Here is a 16,374-nt window from a genome sequence, read left to right as displayed (position 1 = left end):
CATCTAGAAAACCGCTTGCCATTGTCTGACGTCCCTGAGTACAACATACTCCTCGCTAGTTACGGCGCTGCAGCATCCCGTTAGCTGCAGTCTTACTAATCCTTCTCAGGAAATCCTGATTTACGCGCCCAAACAGCGATCACAGCACTTCGCTGTAGCCAGCTGGTGGCACGGCGCAGTCGCCTTCTGGGTAACGATACCAATTAACTTCTGCTGCAAAGCTTGAATAACGCTTTCGTCGGTGAAAGCTTACAAGCGGTAATGGCGCGCGCACTCTAGAAGCCGACTGCGTCGGCTGCGCTGCTCGCTGATTACCTCTGCTCTGCGGTGGCTAACATGCAGCGGGAGCGAGAGCGAGCAGGAAAAACGCAGCCGAGCGCGCGGGATAGTCAACGACTGCTCGCGCCGGAACTCAACGGGACGGCGCGTTGCGGAACCACAGCTTCCCGACAAAGGTCGATTGGATCTGTTTCTCCATTTTTTGCTGAGAAAGACGTCTGCTGGAGTGTAGTTGGCCTACCTAACCTGCCATTTCCTTTTCTTTTCCGTTCACGGGTGTCACGTAGAGAGAAAGAACACAAGTGTCACCTACTTTTGTAATGTGATTTTCCCGCCTCGGAGCCTTGTGCTTTTAATTCATTCAACATTTTTCCCTATAAAAATTATTTTTTCCTGGAAATTTTTATTAAAAAACAAAATTACATATCTTAAATAATACGAGGTTTGAATGAAAAGTAATGCCTCCACCTTCGTTAATTGGGCTTGGATGGGAATATTTTAGTAAATCTAACGCAAAAATAGTCCATAGAATGTGATCTTTAATTACCAGTATGCAGTTTTCCACGTAAACACCAGCCAACGATGAACAAATTTTCTGAAGCCGTCCAGGAAGAAGTCAACATTCTGTTTTCGCAACCACAGTCTCACAGTTCTCTCAACGTCTTCAACTGAATGGAGAAAGGCGTCACATTCATTCTCGTAGCGCGAGAAAAGTTCCTGGCAACTTTCAAGTATGTACACTTTCAATTCAGGAGTCAATATCCGGGGTACCCTTCATGCACAGATCTTCCGGTAGACAAGCAACGCTGTAATGTGACCCACACCTTCCTGTGAAATGCCAGTTGTGCTTTCAGTTTTTCTCTGAGTGATACGACGATCGTCCTGAATCAGTCTGTCAACATTTTGCTTGTGTAACTCGGTGGTTGCTGTCACAGGATGTCCGACCCCTGGTCACGCAGGTCAGATGTTTCCGCCTCAACATCTTTAAACTTAATCGCCCAACGACGCACAGTACTCACATCAACACTTCACCACACTTTCATTCTCTGATGAATCTCCTGTGGGGTGACACCTTCTGCTGTCAAGAATTCAATGACCGCAAGTTGCTTAAATCGCATTGACCGATCGTCTGCCCGGGGTTCCATACTTTACACTGTAACAGCACAACCGTTCAATGCTAAGGCTTCCCGCCAACTGGAGCTGTAGAAAAGACGCTACGGAACAACCCAGTACTTGCCACATTCCAATGCTGCCAACTGTTGAAGAGTTGCGAAAGTGGAGGCACTACTTTTCAGCCAACCCTCGAATATTAACAATTTGTGCTCGGTAAATTGATGTGCTCATGCAGCACGAAATGGCGGCCAAAATACGCGGGGTGTTCAGTAAGTAATACAACATATTTCTTTCATCGCCAGATTACGATTCAAAATATGTGGATTTTGTTGCGAGACATCGTGGAATATTCCCGCATCCTAGAATTTCAGGAAGATCTGGTAGATGGTGGCGTTATACGTAGCCTTCAAAGTAGCGTCTGTAATGGAGGTGTGAGACCTGTCATTGAGTTCCTTTTATCGTAAAACCGTAGCATCGCAGGTATTCACAGGTGCTTCCAGAAGGCCTACGCAGACCTGGCAGTGAAGTAACGCACCGTCTGTCTTTGAGCGACGAGTCTGTCATCACTGCAGGCCATGCAAATCTTTCCGATTTGCCGGCCGGCCGCACACAGCTGTGACTCCTGCAATGCTAGAACGTTCGGACACTCTCATTCGAGGTGACTGACAGATCACCAACCTCGCTGCTCAACCAGACGTCTCTGTTGGTACTGCTGGCACCCTCGTCCACCAGCTGCGGTACTGAAATCAGCATGCCCGCCGATGTCAGCGGCGCCTAAGAGGAAACCATGAAGATCAATGTAGGACTATGTGTGCAGAATTGCTTGCATGTTACGAGGCTGATCGTGACAATTTTTTGTCGAAAATCGTCCCCGTTGATGAAGTATGGGTTCATCATTGCGAATCGGAAACAAGCCGCGCCCTCAGCCAGTGAAGCCGTGGCGAAGGACCTCAGGAACTCAGTTTGGTATCCTCCATCATGATGCAACGATCAGTTATGAAGAAACGACTCCAGCTTGTTCGTCGCCACAAATATGTGAATGAACTTCTCCTTCGCTGTAACTCCTGTACTCACACAATTCTGCGCACACGAGAGGACCTCACAAAACTTCACTGGCCTTTTTTTCCTCATTCACACTACAGGCCGGATCTAGAAACTTCCGACTTCTATCTGACTGGCCCAATGGAGCAGTACGTGGATGATGGCGATGCAGCAAGACGTGGGCTCCAACGTCGACAAAAAGATATTTGTTATACGGGCATACAGGCCCTCCCTCTACAATCGTGGTCTCAGTGTAGCGTCCTCGGTCCCGGGTTCGAATCCCGCCATTCCTTAAATTTTGATTAATAGTCAGCAATGGCAGCCGAAGGCTTGCTGCATAAGAAGCCACCCTCGTTCTGCCAATGGCATTGTCAAAGAGGGCGGAGGAGCGGACAGATGTTCAGAGTACTCTTTTGTCCTAGGGGTGGGAAACTGCCACTAAAGGCGGAAGAATCAGCAGTGATCAACGGCATGAAGATGTGAGAGGCAATGGAAACAACTGCATTAAATGCGCTTAACGTCCATCCACAGGACTTGTGACGTGTAGTTGAATAATGATAATCTCTCCATTGGCGAAAGATTCCGGAATAGTCGCCCGCTTCGGATCTCCGGAGGGGATTGCCAAGGGGGAGGTGACCATGAGACAAAGACTGAATTGTCAACGAAATGATGACGTTCTACTAATCGGGGAGTGGAATGTCAGCAGCTTGAATGTGGTAGGGAAACTAGAAAATCTGAAAAGGGAAATGCAAAGGCTCAATCAAGATATAGTAGGGGTCAGTGAGGTGAAACGGAAAGAGGTCAAGGATTTCTGCAGTAGGATTGTTTACGAATAGGAAGATAGGGCAGAGAGTGTGTTACTGTGAACTGTTCAGTAATAGGATTGTTCTTATCAGAATCGATAGTAAACAAACACCAACAACGATAATTCAAGTTTATGTGACGACGTCGCAAGCTGAAGATGAACAGATATAGAAAGTATGTGAGGATACTGGATGGGTAATACAGTATGTAAAGGGAGACGAAAGTCTAATACTCATGGGAGACTGGAATGCAGTTGTAGGGGACGTGGTAGAAGAAAAGGTTACAGGAAAATATGGGCTTCGGACAAGGAATCAGAGAGGAGAGAGACTAATTGAGTTCTGTAACAAGTTTCAGCGAGTAATAGCGAATAATCGTTCAAGAATCGCAAGACGAGGACGTATACTTGAAAAAGGCCAGGTGGGTGCGAAAAGATTTCAGTTCGATTACATGGTCAGACAGAGATCCGACATCAGATACTGGATTGTAAGGCGTACCCAGTAGCAGATATTGACTCGATCACTATATAGTAGTGATGAAGAGTAGGCTGAAGTTTAAGACATTAGTCAGGAAGAATCAACACGCAAAGAAGTGGGACACAGAAGTACGAACGAATGACGACATACGCTTGAAGTTCTGTAAGCTATAGATACGGCAATAGGGAATAGCTCAGTACACAGTGTAGTTGAAGAGGAATAGACATCTCTAAAAAGGGCCATCACAGAAGTTGAAAGAAAAGGTAACTGTGAAGAAACCATGGGTAACAGAAGAAATACATTTGATCGATGAAAGGAAGAAGAACAAAAATGTTCCGGGAAATTCAGCAATACAGAAAAACAAGTCGCTGAGGAATGAAGTAAATACGATGTGCAGGGAAGCTAAGCCGAAATGGCTGCATGAAAAATGTGAAGAAATCGAAAAAGAAATGATTGTCGGGAGGACAGACTCAGCATACAGGAAAGTCATAACAGCCTTGGGTGACATTAAAAGCAAAGATAGTAACAAAAAGAGTGCAACGGGAATTCTACTGCTAAATGCAGAGGAGGGAGCGGATAAATGGAAAGAATACATTGAAAGCTTCTGTTAGGGGGCAGATTTGTATGATGTGACAGAAGAGAATACAGGAGTCGATTTAGAAGAGACAGGGGATCACTATTACAATCAGAATTTAAAAGACCTTTTGAAGACCTAAATCCAATAACGAAGAAGAGATGGATAACATCCACTCAGGGTTTCTTAAAATCGTTAGGATAAGTGGGAACATATCTGTTATTCGCATTGGTGTGTAGAATGTATGACTCTGACGACGTACCACCCAACTTTCGGAAAAATATCATGAACTTAATTCCTAAGATTGCAAGTGCTAACAAGTGGGAGAAATTATGGCACAATCAGCTTAACAACTCATGCATTCAAGTTGCTGACAAGAATATCATGCAGAAGAATGGAAAGAAAAATTGAAGATGTGCAAGATGACGATCAGTTTGCCTTCAGAAAAGGTAAAGGGACGAGAGAGGCAATTCTTACGTTGCGGTTGATCATGGAAGCAAGACTAAAGAAAAATCAAGACACGTCCATAGTATTTGTTGACCTGGAAAAAGCGTTCGACTATGTAAAATGGTGCAAGATGTTCGAAATTCTGAGAAAAATAGGGGTAAGCTATAGGGAGAGACGGGTAACATACAATATGTACAAGAGCCAGGAGAGAATAACAAGAGTGGACGACCAGGAACGAAGTGCTCGGATTAAAAAGGGTGCTACACAAGGATGTAGTCTTCAATCTGTACATCGAAGAAGCAATGATGTAAGAAAAAGAAAGGTTAAGGAAGGGAAATTAATATTCAAGGCGAAAGGATATCAATAATACGATTTGCTGACAACATTCTTATCCTGACTGGAAGTGAAGAAGAATTATATGATCCGCTGAACGTAATGAAAAATCTAGTGAGTACACCATATGGACTGAGAGTAAATCGAAGAAAGGCGAAAGTAATGAGAAGTAGCAGAAATGAGAACAGCGAGAAACTTAACAGCAGGATTTATGGTCACGAATAAGATGAAGTTAGGGAATTCAGCTACCTAGGCAGTGAAATAATCAATGATTGACGGAGGAAGGTGGACATTAATGTCTAGCAATGACAAAAAAGGCATTGCTGGCAAAGAGAAATCTACTAGTATCAAACATAGGCCTTAATTTGAGGAAGAAATTTCTGAGAACGTTCGTCTGGAGTACACCATTGTATGGTAGTGAAACATGGACTGTGGGAAAACCAGAACAAAAGAGAATCGAAGCATTTGAGATGTGATGCTGCAAAAGAACGTTGAAAAGTAGGTGGACTGGTAAGGTAAGGAATGAGAAGGCTCTGCGCAGAATCGGAGAGGAAAGGAATATGTGAGAAACACTGATAAGGAGAAGGGACAGGATGATAGGACATCTGTCAAGACATGTGGGATTGACTTCCATGGTACTGGAGGGAACTGTAGAGGGCAAAAAGTGTAGAGGAAGACAGAGATTGGGATACATCCAGCAAATAATTGAGGACGTAGGTTGCAAGTGCTGTTCTGAGATAAAGAGGTTGGCACAGGAGAGGAATTCGCGGCGGTCCGTATCAAACCAGTCAGAAGACTGATGACTCAAAAAAAAAAAATGGCTCTCCCAGTAAGGTTGTGTAAGGCCATCACATTGAACGGAGATTATGTTGAAAAACAAGTTCTTGTAGTCAAAATTGTATGGAATAAAATGATACATAGAAAAACTAAGTAAAACCAATCTCCTTTCAGAGAAAAGTGTTCCATTACTTCCTGAACGCTCCTCGTACTCCTGTGTGGATTGTGCAACTAAACTGTACGCGCGACCGATGATGAAGTATAGGTCCGCAATCAAGTTTAAACATGAAACTTCCTGGCAGATTGAAACTGTGTGCCCGACCGAGACTCGAACTCGGGACCTTTGCCTTTCGCGGGCAAGTGCTCTACCATCTGAGCTACCGAAGCACGGCTCACGCCCGTTCCTCACAGCTCTACTTCTGCCAGTATCTCGCCTCCAACCTTCCAAACTTTACAGAAGCTCTCCTGCGAACCTTGCAGGACTAGCACTCTTGAAAGAAAGGATATTGCGGAGACATGGCTTAGCCACAGCCTGGGGGATGTTTCCAGAATGAGATTTTCACTCTGCAGCGGAGTGTGCGCTGATATGAAACTTCCTGGCAGATTAAAACTGTGTGCCCGAGTCTCGGTCGGGCCCACAGTTTTAATCTGCCAGGAAGTTTCATATCAGCGCACACTCCGCTGCAGAGTGAAAATCTCATTCTGGAAGTTTAAACATATTTACATTATCATAATTAAATTTCTTGTGGTGTGAATCTCGAATCTCAAATTTCTTGAAGCGCATTCCAAAACGGCGGGCACTTGAAAACAGAGGTACCGGTTATCGGCTTATTCTGTTGCCTTAAATGTTAATAAACGAATAACGTGAAAGATATATTGTTTTTGAGGGTCACGCCAAAATTAGAAGTGTCTATTTTCTTAAACCCGAAACAACGTGCAATTTCAGGAGTAGTTGTAATGAGACAATCCAGCATACGAAAACTACGCATTTAGTGATTAGAGTTCGATTTTTGTGTAAGTAACTATACAATTTTTCAACTTACCATTATTCTGCTGTTCCTTTGTCGTCCAGTAAGCCTTCCTCTTCTTTGAAGCTCTCTTTTTCAAAATTGCGTGTCTCTTTAACCGCACTTGGAACGCACTGTAGCGCACTGGAACGAGGGCCGGTCGAACACTTAAGGCGTTTCTCGTCTCTTTTTGTGGCGAAATCAACAAGCCGTGGTCCCGATAAAGACTTCTATGACTTTCATGTTACACATCACACCGTTAAGTCTGTCGCAAAAGGAGAAGCACACCTGCTTGTTAATAATTTTGACGACTTCCGAAATGTGTCTTTTGGAGCATAAAACAAAATTAATGACTTCATTTTTTCATTGTTGCTCTGCGTATAGGCTCCAAGGCATCTCCCTCTTAAATTGTATTCAGTTAGACGATGTACTCTTTACCAATAGCTTCAATAACATCACTCCTCAGTGGTGCCTTGTGATCAGAAGTATCCAATGTCCCATTCATCTCACCTTCGTTCCTTTTGCACTTTTTTCCGGTACAGTAATGGTGCTGCAGGTTGTCATACGTTTAACGGTTGAGACAGTCGCTATTACCACTTTTTTCATCTCCTATTTCTCGATAGCATATAGTTGAGACATCTGGTGGAGTAGTACAATACCTATACTGATGTTTTCTTCGACCTAGAATGTTACAATAACTTTACAGAGAAGGAGATATCAGTCGGAGTCGCTAACGGACCAAGTGCCGAGATCGAGTCTCTAGACTGAGTGTGTGCAATCTTCCATTGAAGTACGATTTTCAAGAACGAATTTACTTTTGATCACATATTCTTAAGATTGTAAGGAGTGAAAACATAAAAAGAAGAACCCGTAAACCAACAGCATTTCGACTGGTTGTAGCCCTATTGTTTCTAAGTCTTTTGTCTAAACGTTAGAAAAAAGTTCCTCTCCTAACATGTCACTGTGTCGAACGTGCTCCCTGCGCAAGTTCTAGTTTGATGGAGATGCCATGTAGACGGTTATGTTGCTCAAACTGAGAGAGGGAATGTAATTTAATCCGATTCATCCATAGTTTATCAAAAGCGGGATTGCTTATCTCATCTGGAGCTGTACTCGCCGGGTGGCTGCGCGTGCTGGATCGCAGCTTTCGAATTTGGGCATGTATCCCACCCGACGGATTAACGACTAAGGTCACAGTGCCTGCCAGCCGTTCTGGTACGGTGAATAGAATATCCCTCGGTGATTGGAGGGCCCTGTCCATAATTCTCCAAAAATTCTCAGTTGGGGAGGGATTCGGCGACATGGGTGCCCAAGGTCGGAATTGGCATGTAATAAAAGCTATTTCTGTGTGCGGTGAGTTTTTATTGCTGAAATGCAAGCCCAGGTTGGCTTGCCATGAAGGGCAGAAGACGGTGTGTAGAATGTAGTTGACGTGCCGGTGTGTTGTAAGAATGCGGCGGATGACAACCGCAGGGGTTCCATATCTGAAAAGAAATGTCACATCAGGCCATCGCTCCTGGTTATCGGTCCATATGGCGGGCGACAGTCAGATTGGCATCCCACCACTGTACGGGGACTCTCCAGGCAGGCATTCAGTCTGGAATCTCATTGACTGCAACAGAATTGTCTTGAGTGATGAGTCCCGCTCCAAATTTGGCCTGATGACCAGCGCGAACACGCCTGTAGACGTCCTATACAACAGTGTGATACAATAGCCCAGTCACCCATTACAAGGCCCAACAACCATTCGTGATGGTTTGGGATACATTTTGTTTTCACAGCAGGGCGCCTTTGGTTGTCATCTGAGGAACTCTTACAGCACAGCGGCACGTTGACGACATTCCGCGCCTCGTTTTGTGATCCTTCATTGCAAGCCATTCTTGGCTCACATTTCAGCAAGACAGTTCCTGCTGTGTCCATTATAATTATCCGGGCTGTTATGCCGTGGTCGGTTGATGAATTCTGTGTCGATTCCCAACGTTTCGTCTCCGACTGTGGGAGACATCTTCAAGGGGGTCCGTAGCTCAATGTAAGGTCCAACACATCCACTGGCTCGCTACTGACTACTTTGGGAATCGACACAGAATTCATCAACCGACCACGGCATAACAGCCCGGATAATTATAATGGACATGATATTTCCGGCCGTGAAAGTCTACATTTTAGTTCCAGCTGTCATACGGCCGTAGTTTCTACTTCTTGACCTCGTGCTTGCTCGATCCTACCTCGGCTAGCAAAGTCGGCACGTCTCTCCCCCGTTGAGAATGTTAGAAGCATTATGGGAAGGGTCCTCCAACAGCATCGGGATTTTGACGATGTAGCGCGTCAGCTGGACGGAATTTGCCACGGCATCTGGCAGGTGGACATCGAACAACTCTATCGATCATTGCCAAGCCGAATAACTGCTTGCAAAGGGCCAGAGGTGGGTCACGCGTTACTGACCTGCTCATTTTGTGAAGCTCTTTCTCTTCAATAAATCATCCAATATTTGTGAAACTGTAGTCTTTTTTTGTCTGTACGTGTACGTCACATCCACCAGTTTCCGTCCCATTAGAATAATTCCAACATTATTAAGTAAATTAAAATGTTTCAATTGGAATAGTCAGATGGTAAAAAAGACTGACGATATGACGCACTTTCATTGAAATGTTTTAGGTGCCTTCATGATTTTCGAAATGCCTAATTGTTGCCAGAAAGCTGGTCTGCTCTGAACACGACCTCTTGCTCATCAGGTGCTACGTGGGTAGCAAATTACATTGATGCAAAATCTGTCACTCCAGATCATGTGAAATGATAGATTACGCCCATGAAGCTATTAAGCTACTTGAAAACACCAACTGCCGCGCACATCAGAAGACGTTATTTGACCGTCTTGTAAAGTCATTAGATGACCAAAACGAATTGCAAAGTGATTAGATAAGATATCCATATGGTGCTAAAAGTGGCAATCGACACTCAATAAAGAAAGGTGTGACGTTATTCACATGAGTACTAAAAGAAATCCGCTAAATATCGATTATGCTATAAGTCACACACATCTGAACGCTGTAAATTCATTTAAGTACTTAGGGATTACAATTACAAGTAACCTAAATTGGAATGATCACATAGATAATATTGTGGCTAGAAGAAACCAAAGACTGCGATTCTTTGGCAGGTCTATCAAAGAGACTGCTTACACCACACTTGTCCACCCTATTCTGGAGTATTGCTGCGCGGTGTGGGATCCACATCAGGTGGGATTGACTGATGACATCGAAAAAGTTCAAAGAAGGGAAGCTCGTTTTATATTATCGCTGAATAGGGGAGATAGTGCCACAGGCATTATACGCGAATTGGAGTGGCGTTTTTCGTCGCGACGGGATCTTTCTTGAAATTTCAATTACCAGTTGTCTCCTCCGATTGCGAAATCATTCTTTTGGCACCCATCTACATAGGGAGAAATGATCATGACGATAAAATAAGAGAAATCAGGTTCATTGAAACCTCTGCCAGGCTCTTTATTGTGAATAGCAGAGTAATTACGTAGGTGTAGATGTAGATATTGAATTATTCTTTCAACATCATCAATTACTTTCTATAGCTCTTCATCCTCTACTGTAGCCGTAGTGATGCATAATTGAACTATAGTTGTTGATATTGGTTTGCTATCGATTCTGATGACAACAACCCTGCCACTGAACTATTCACAGTAACTCTCTTTTGGTCCTGTCTTTCTGTTCGTGACGAATCCTACTCCTGTCCCGCAATTTTATGCTGCTCTTTGTTGAACCATATAATCCTCCAACCAGAAATCCTTGTCTTCTATCTACTTTGCTTCTGCGAACCTAACCATATCTAAACCGAGCTTTAGCACTTCACTTTTCAGATCATCTAGCTTCCTTACCACGTTCGTACTTCCGAAGTTCCACACCCCGACTTTTAGAATGCCACCTTGTTGTTGATTATACATTCGTTTTCTTATCGGCACTTCTACCTTGACAGCCTGTCCCGGAGTTTCGATGGGGGACTGGTCCGGGTTCTTTTGCCAATGGAGTGATAATTAATCGTTACATTTTTTCAGATACAGGCCACGTGTACTATGGAACATATTATGTGTCTTTAATTTTGTGGTTTCCATTTTCTTCTAAATCCTCATGCCGTTGATCAGTGCTGATTCTTCCGCCTTTTAGGGACAGTTCCCCACCCCAGGTGACAGACAGTACCCTGAACATCTGTTTGCTTCTCCGCCATCTTTCATAAGTCGTGAGCAGAACTAGGGTGACTGATTATGCCGGAAATCTTCGGCCGCCATTGCTGGTGATTGTTTTTCAAATTTTAAGCGGTGTTGAGGTTCCAACATGGTACCCAGGGCGTTTTGATGAATCAAGGACGCTACCTCTACATCAATTAAGAAAGTGGCACGAATACCGTGCAACCTGTAAACACAATGCAGTGCTCACGCTCGTTCGTATATACAGGGTGGTCCATTGATCGTGACCGGGCCAAATATCTCACGAAATAAGCGTCAAACGAAAAAACTACAAAGAACGAAACTTGCCTAACTTGAAGGGGGAAATCAGATGGCACTATGGTTGGCTCGCTAGATGGCGCTGCTATAGGTCAAACGGATATCAACTGCGTTTTTTCTAAGTAGGAACCCCAGTTTTTAATTAAATATTCGTGTAGACATAAAGAAATATGAATGTTTTAGTTGGACCACTTTTTTCGCTTTGTGATAGATGGCGCTGTAATAGTCACAAACATATGGCTCACAATTTTACACGAACAGTTGGTAACAAGTAGGTTTATTAAATTATAATACAGAACGTAGGTACGTTTAAAAATTTTATTTCGGTTGTTCAAAAGCGATACATGTACCTTTGTGAACTTATCGTTTCTGAGTACGCATGCTGTTACAGCGTGATACCTGTAAATACCACATTAATGCAATAAATGCTCATAATGATGTCCGTCAACCTCAATGCATTTGGCAATACGTGTAACGACATTCCTCTCAACAGCGAGTAGTTCGCCTTCCGTAATGTTCGCACCTGCATTAACAATGCGCTGACGCACGTTCTCAGGCTTTGTCGGTGGATCACGATAGCAAATATCCTTCAACTTTCCCCACAGAAAGAAATCCGGGGACGTCAGATCCGGTGAACGTGCTGGCCATGGTATGGTGCTATTCGATGCCGCTTCAACAGCGCGCGAGTTATGTGCCGATCATCCATCATGTTGAAGAACATCGCCATTGTGTCATGCAGTGAAACATTTTGTAGTAACATCGGTAGAACATTACGTTGGAAATCAGCATACATTGCACCATTTAGGTTGCCATCGATAAAATGGGGGGGGGGGGGGCAATTATCCTTCCTCCTATAATGCCGCACCTTACATTAACCCGCGAAGGTCGCTGATGTTTCACTTGTCGCCGCCATCGTGGATTTTCCGTTGCCTACTAGTGCATATTATGCCGGTTTACGTTACCGCTGTTGGTGAATAACGCTTCGTCGAAAAACCGAACGCGTGAAAACAATCTGTCATCGTCCAGTAACTTCTCTTGTGCCCAGTGGCAGAACTGTACACGACGTTCAAAGTCGTTACCATGCAATTCCTGGTGCATAGAAATATGGTACTGGTGCAATTGATGTTGATGTAGCATTCTCAATACCGACGTTTCTTAGATTCCCGATTCTCGCGCAATTTGTCTGCTACTGATGTGCGGATTAGCCGCAACAGCAGCTAAAACACCTACTTGGGCAACTATCCGGCGAACGGTCCTGACACTTAGAAGATGTCGTCCAGGATACCGAGCAGCATACATAGCACACGCCTGTTGAGCATTTTGATCCCAATAGCCATACGTCAACATGATATCGACCTTTTCCGCAATTGATAAACGTTCCATTTTAACGCGGGTAATGTATCCCGAAGCAAATACCGTCCGCACTGGCGGAATGTTACGTGATACCACGTACTTATACGTTTGTGAGTATTACAGTGTCCTCTATCCAACTAAAACATTCATATTACTTTACGTACTACACCAATATATAATAAAAATGGGGAGATTCCTATTTAAAAAAAAACGCAATTGATATCCGTTTGACCTATGGCAGCGCCATCTAGCGGGTCAACCATAGCGCCATCTGGTTTACCCCTACAAGCTAGACGAGTTTCGTTCTTTGTAGTTTTTTCGTTTGATGCTTATTTCGTGAGATACAGGGTGATTCAAAAAGAATACCACAACTTTAAAAATGTGTATTTAATGAAAGAAACATAATATAACCTTCTGTTATACATCATTACAAAGAGTATTTAAAAAGGTTTTTTTTTCACTCAAAAACAAGTTCAGAGATGTTCAATATGGCCCCCTCCAGACACTCGAGCAATATCAACCCGATACTCCAACTCGTTCCACACTCTCTGTAGCATATCAGGCGCAACAGTTTGGATAGCTGCTGTTATTTCTCGTTTCAAATCATCAATGGTGGCTGGGAGAGGTGGCCGAAACACTATATCCTTAACATACCCCCATAAGAAACAATCGCAGGGGGTAAATCAGGGCTACTTGGAGGCCAGTGATGAAGTGCTCTGTCACGGGCCGCCTGGCGGCCGATCCATCGCCTTTTTCGTAGGACTCTCCATACAGTTGATTGTGGAATTAGCAGCTCTCTGCTAGCTCTGCGAGTCGATTTTCCTGGGCTGCGAACAAATGCTTGCTGGATGCGTGCTACATTTTCATCACTCGTTCTCGGCCGTCCAGAACTTTTCCCTTTGCACAAACACCCATTCTCTGTAATCTGTTTATACCAACGTTTAATACACCACCTATCAGGAGGTTTAACACCATACTTCGTTCGAAATGCACGCTGAACAACTGTCGTCGATTCACTTCTGCCGTACTCAATAACACAAAAAGCTTTCTGTTGAGCGGTCGCCATCTTAGCATCAACTGACGCTGACGCCTAGTCAACAGCGCCTCAAGCGAACAAATGTACAACTAAATGAAACTTTATAGCTCCCTTAATTCGCCGACAGATAGTGCTTAGCTCTGCCTTTTGTCGTTGCAGAGTTTTAAATTCCTAAAGTTGTGGTATTCTTTTTGAATCACCCTGTATTTTGCCCGGTCACTATCAATGGACCACACTGTATATGTATGTAAGTTGGAGTGTGTATGTGTTTGTGTGGAGGGATCTCAACAGAAAAGGTGAGAAGGTGGTGGGATGGTGAGAAATACTTTACAGCATCTGACTCCTGGCTAAGCGACTTATTCCTAGAACTATATGGGTTTGTTCAAATGTGTGTGAATTCCTAAGGAACCAAACTGTTGAGGTCATCAGTCCGTAGACTTACACACTACATAAACTAACTTATGCTAAGAACAACACACAAACCCATTCGTAGTTGGAAGGTGTGAAAAGCATTGTGAGAGGTCAGGCATTTTCTTAAGATGACTTGATTATAGGAATGCCTTAGTACTAAAGAATAAATATATTAAAATCGCATACATGCGTCATTTGTTCACGCAGCTCAGTGTTTATGACATCACACCTCTTGAAATATGTGTCGTACAGTGATATAAATTTTTAGGTGCATTTAGCGGCATATGTAGATGTTGTCTGCGAAATTTGCTGCGAACAGAATGAGCAACATAAAAAAAATAAATTTAAACGACATGCATGATGCGATAGTCTTTCACGCAACTCATCGTTCCTGACGTCTCCTGAACTATGACAGTTAGATGGTTGTTAGCCACATAGAGATTGTTTCCTGAAAGTAAGGAACATGTGGAACATACACAGACACATACATAAACACATTTATACACTGAACAGCCAAAGAAACTGATAAACGTGCCTAATGTCGTGCAGGATCCCCGCGAACGCGCAGAGGTGCGGCAACATGACGTGGCATGGATTCGACTAATGTCTGAAGTAGTGCTGGAGGGAAGTGACACATGATTTGTGCAGGGCTGTCCATAAATTCATAAGAGCACGAGGGGTGGAGATCTCTTCTGAACAGCGCGTTGCGGGGCATCCCAGACTGCTCAATAATGCTCATGTCTGGGGAGTCTGGTGAGCAGCGGAAATGTTTATACTCAGAAGTGTTCCTGGTGACACTCGGTCGCAACTCTGGAAGTGAGGAGTGTCACATTGTCCTGCTGGAATTGCCCAAGTCCGTCGGAAGACACAATGGACATGAATGAATGGAGGTGGTCACAAGGGGTGCTTACACACGTGTCACCTGTCAGAGGCATACCTAGACGTATCAGGGCTCCCATACGATTTCAACTGCACACGCTCCACACCATTACAGAGCTTCCGCCAGCTTCAACAGTTCCCTGCTGACAAGCTGGGTCCAGGATTCGTGAGGTTGCCTCCATATCCATACACGTCCATCCGCTCGATACAATTTGAAACAAGGATGGTGCGCTCAGGTAACATGTCTCCAGTCATCAACAGTCCAACGTCGGAGTCGGTGGGCCCAGGCGAGGCGTAAAGCTTTGTGTCGTCCAGTCGTGGTACACGAGTGGACCTCCGGCTCCGAAAGCCCATATTGTCGCTGTTTCGCTGAATGGTTCGCACGCTGACACTTGCTGATGGCCCAGCATTGAAATATACAGCAATTTGCGGAAAGATTGCACCTCTGTCGCGTTGAAAGATTTTCTTCAGCCGTTTTTGGTCCCTTTCTTGTAGGACCTTTTTCCGACCGCAGCGATGTCGGAGGTTTGAAGTTTTACGGAATTCCCGACATTCGTCGTATACTCGTGAAACGGTCGTAATGGAAAATTCCTACTTCATCGCTACCTCGGAAATGCTGTGTCCCATCGCTCGTGGACCCACTACAACACCACATTCAAACTCACTTAAATCTTGATAACCTGCCACTGTAGCACCAGATGCGCCAGACGCTTTTTGTCTTATGTAGGCGTTGCCGACCGCAGCGCCGCATTCTCCCTGTTTACGTATCTCTGTATTTGAATACACATGCATATACCAGTCTCTTTGGCGCTTCAGTGCATAATATGCATGGATTTATTAGACTGTCGTCATTCGTTAAATATCCTGCAAAGAAAAACTCTGTACTAACAGTTTTCAGAATTGATGCATGTTCTGTTTATCGGCACCTGAATTTCTGTATGCTTACCCGAAATGGTATGTTTGGGTGGTATTTAATATGAGTCGGTTCATTCATGTACTAATGTGTTTACTAGATTTCTGTTGCTTGCTCTTAGCCTTCTTCGTGATTAATGTTTAATTATCCTGAGTTCCCGTGTATGATTCTGCACTTTGGGAGTTTTTCAGTAAAATCCGTGAAACACGAGCTTGCAATTTGTACTGGTGGCTGAGGGATTCCTGGAATGTCTCACGCTGAATGTAGTTTCTTAGAATGGTGAGATTTCGGAAATTTCGTTTCCATTGTAAAATCTGGATGTCCGGATGTTGTGTCAATCATTATGTATGGGATAAGAAGAAATGCGATATTACATTAGTGATTCGTACAATAGTAAGTCAAAGTATAGAGGATATCCGTTAGA

Source organism: Schistocerca cancellata, chromosome 2, assembly GCF_023864275.1.
Source record: "Schistocerca cancellata isolate TAMUIC-IGC-003103 chromosome 2, iqSchCanc2.1, whole genome shotgun sequence".
Classification (NCBI taxonomy): Eukaryota; Metazoa; Arthropoda; class Insecta; order Orthoptera; family Acrididae; genus Schistocerca; species Schistocerca cancellata.
This window is presented reverse-complemented; position numbering follows the sequence as displayed.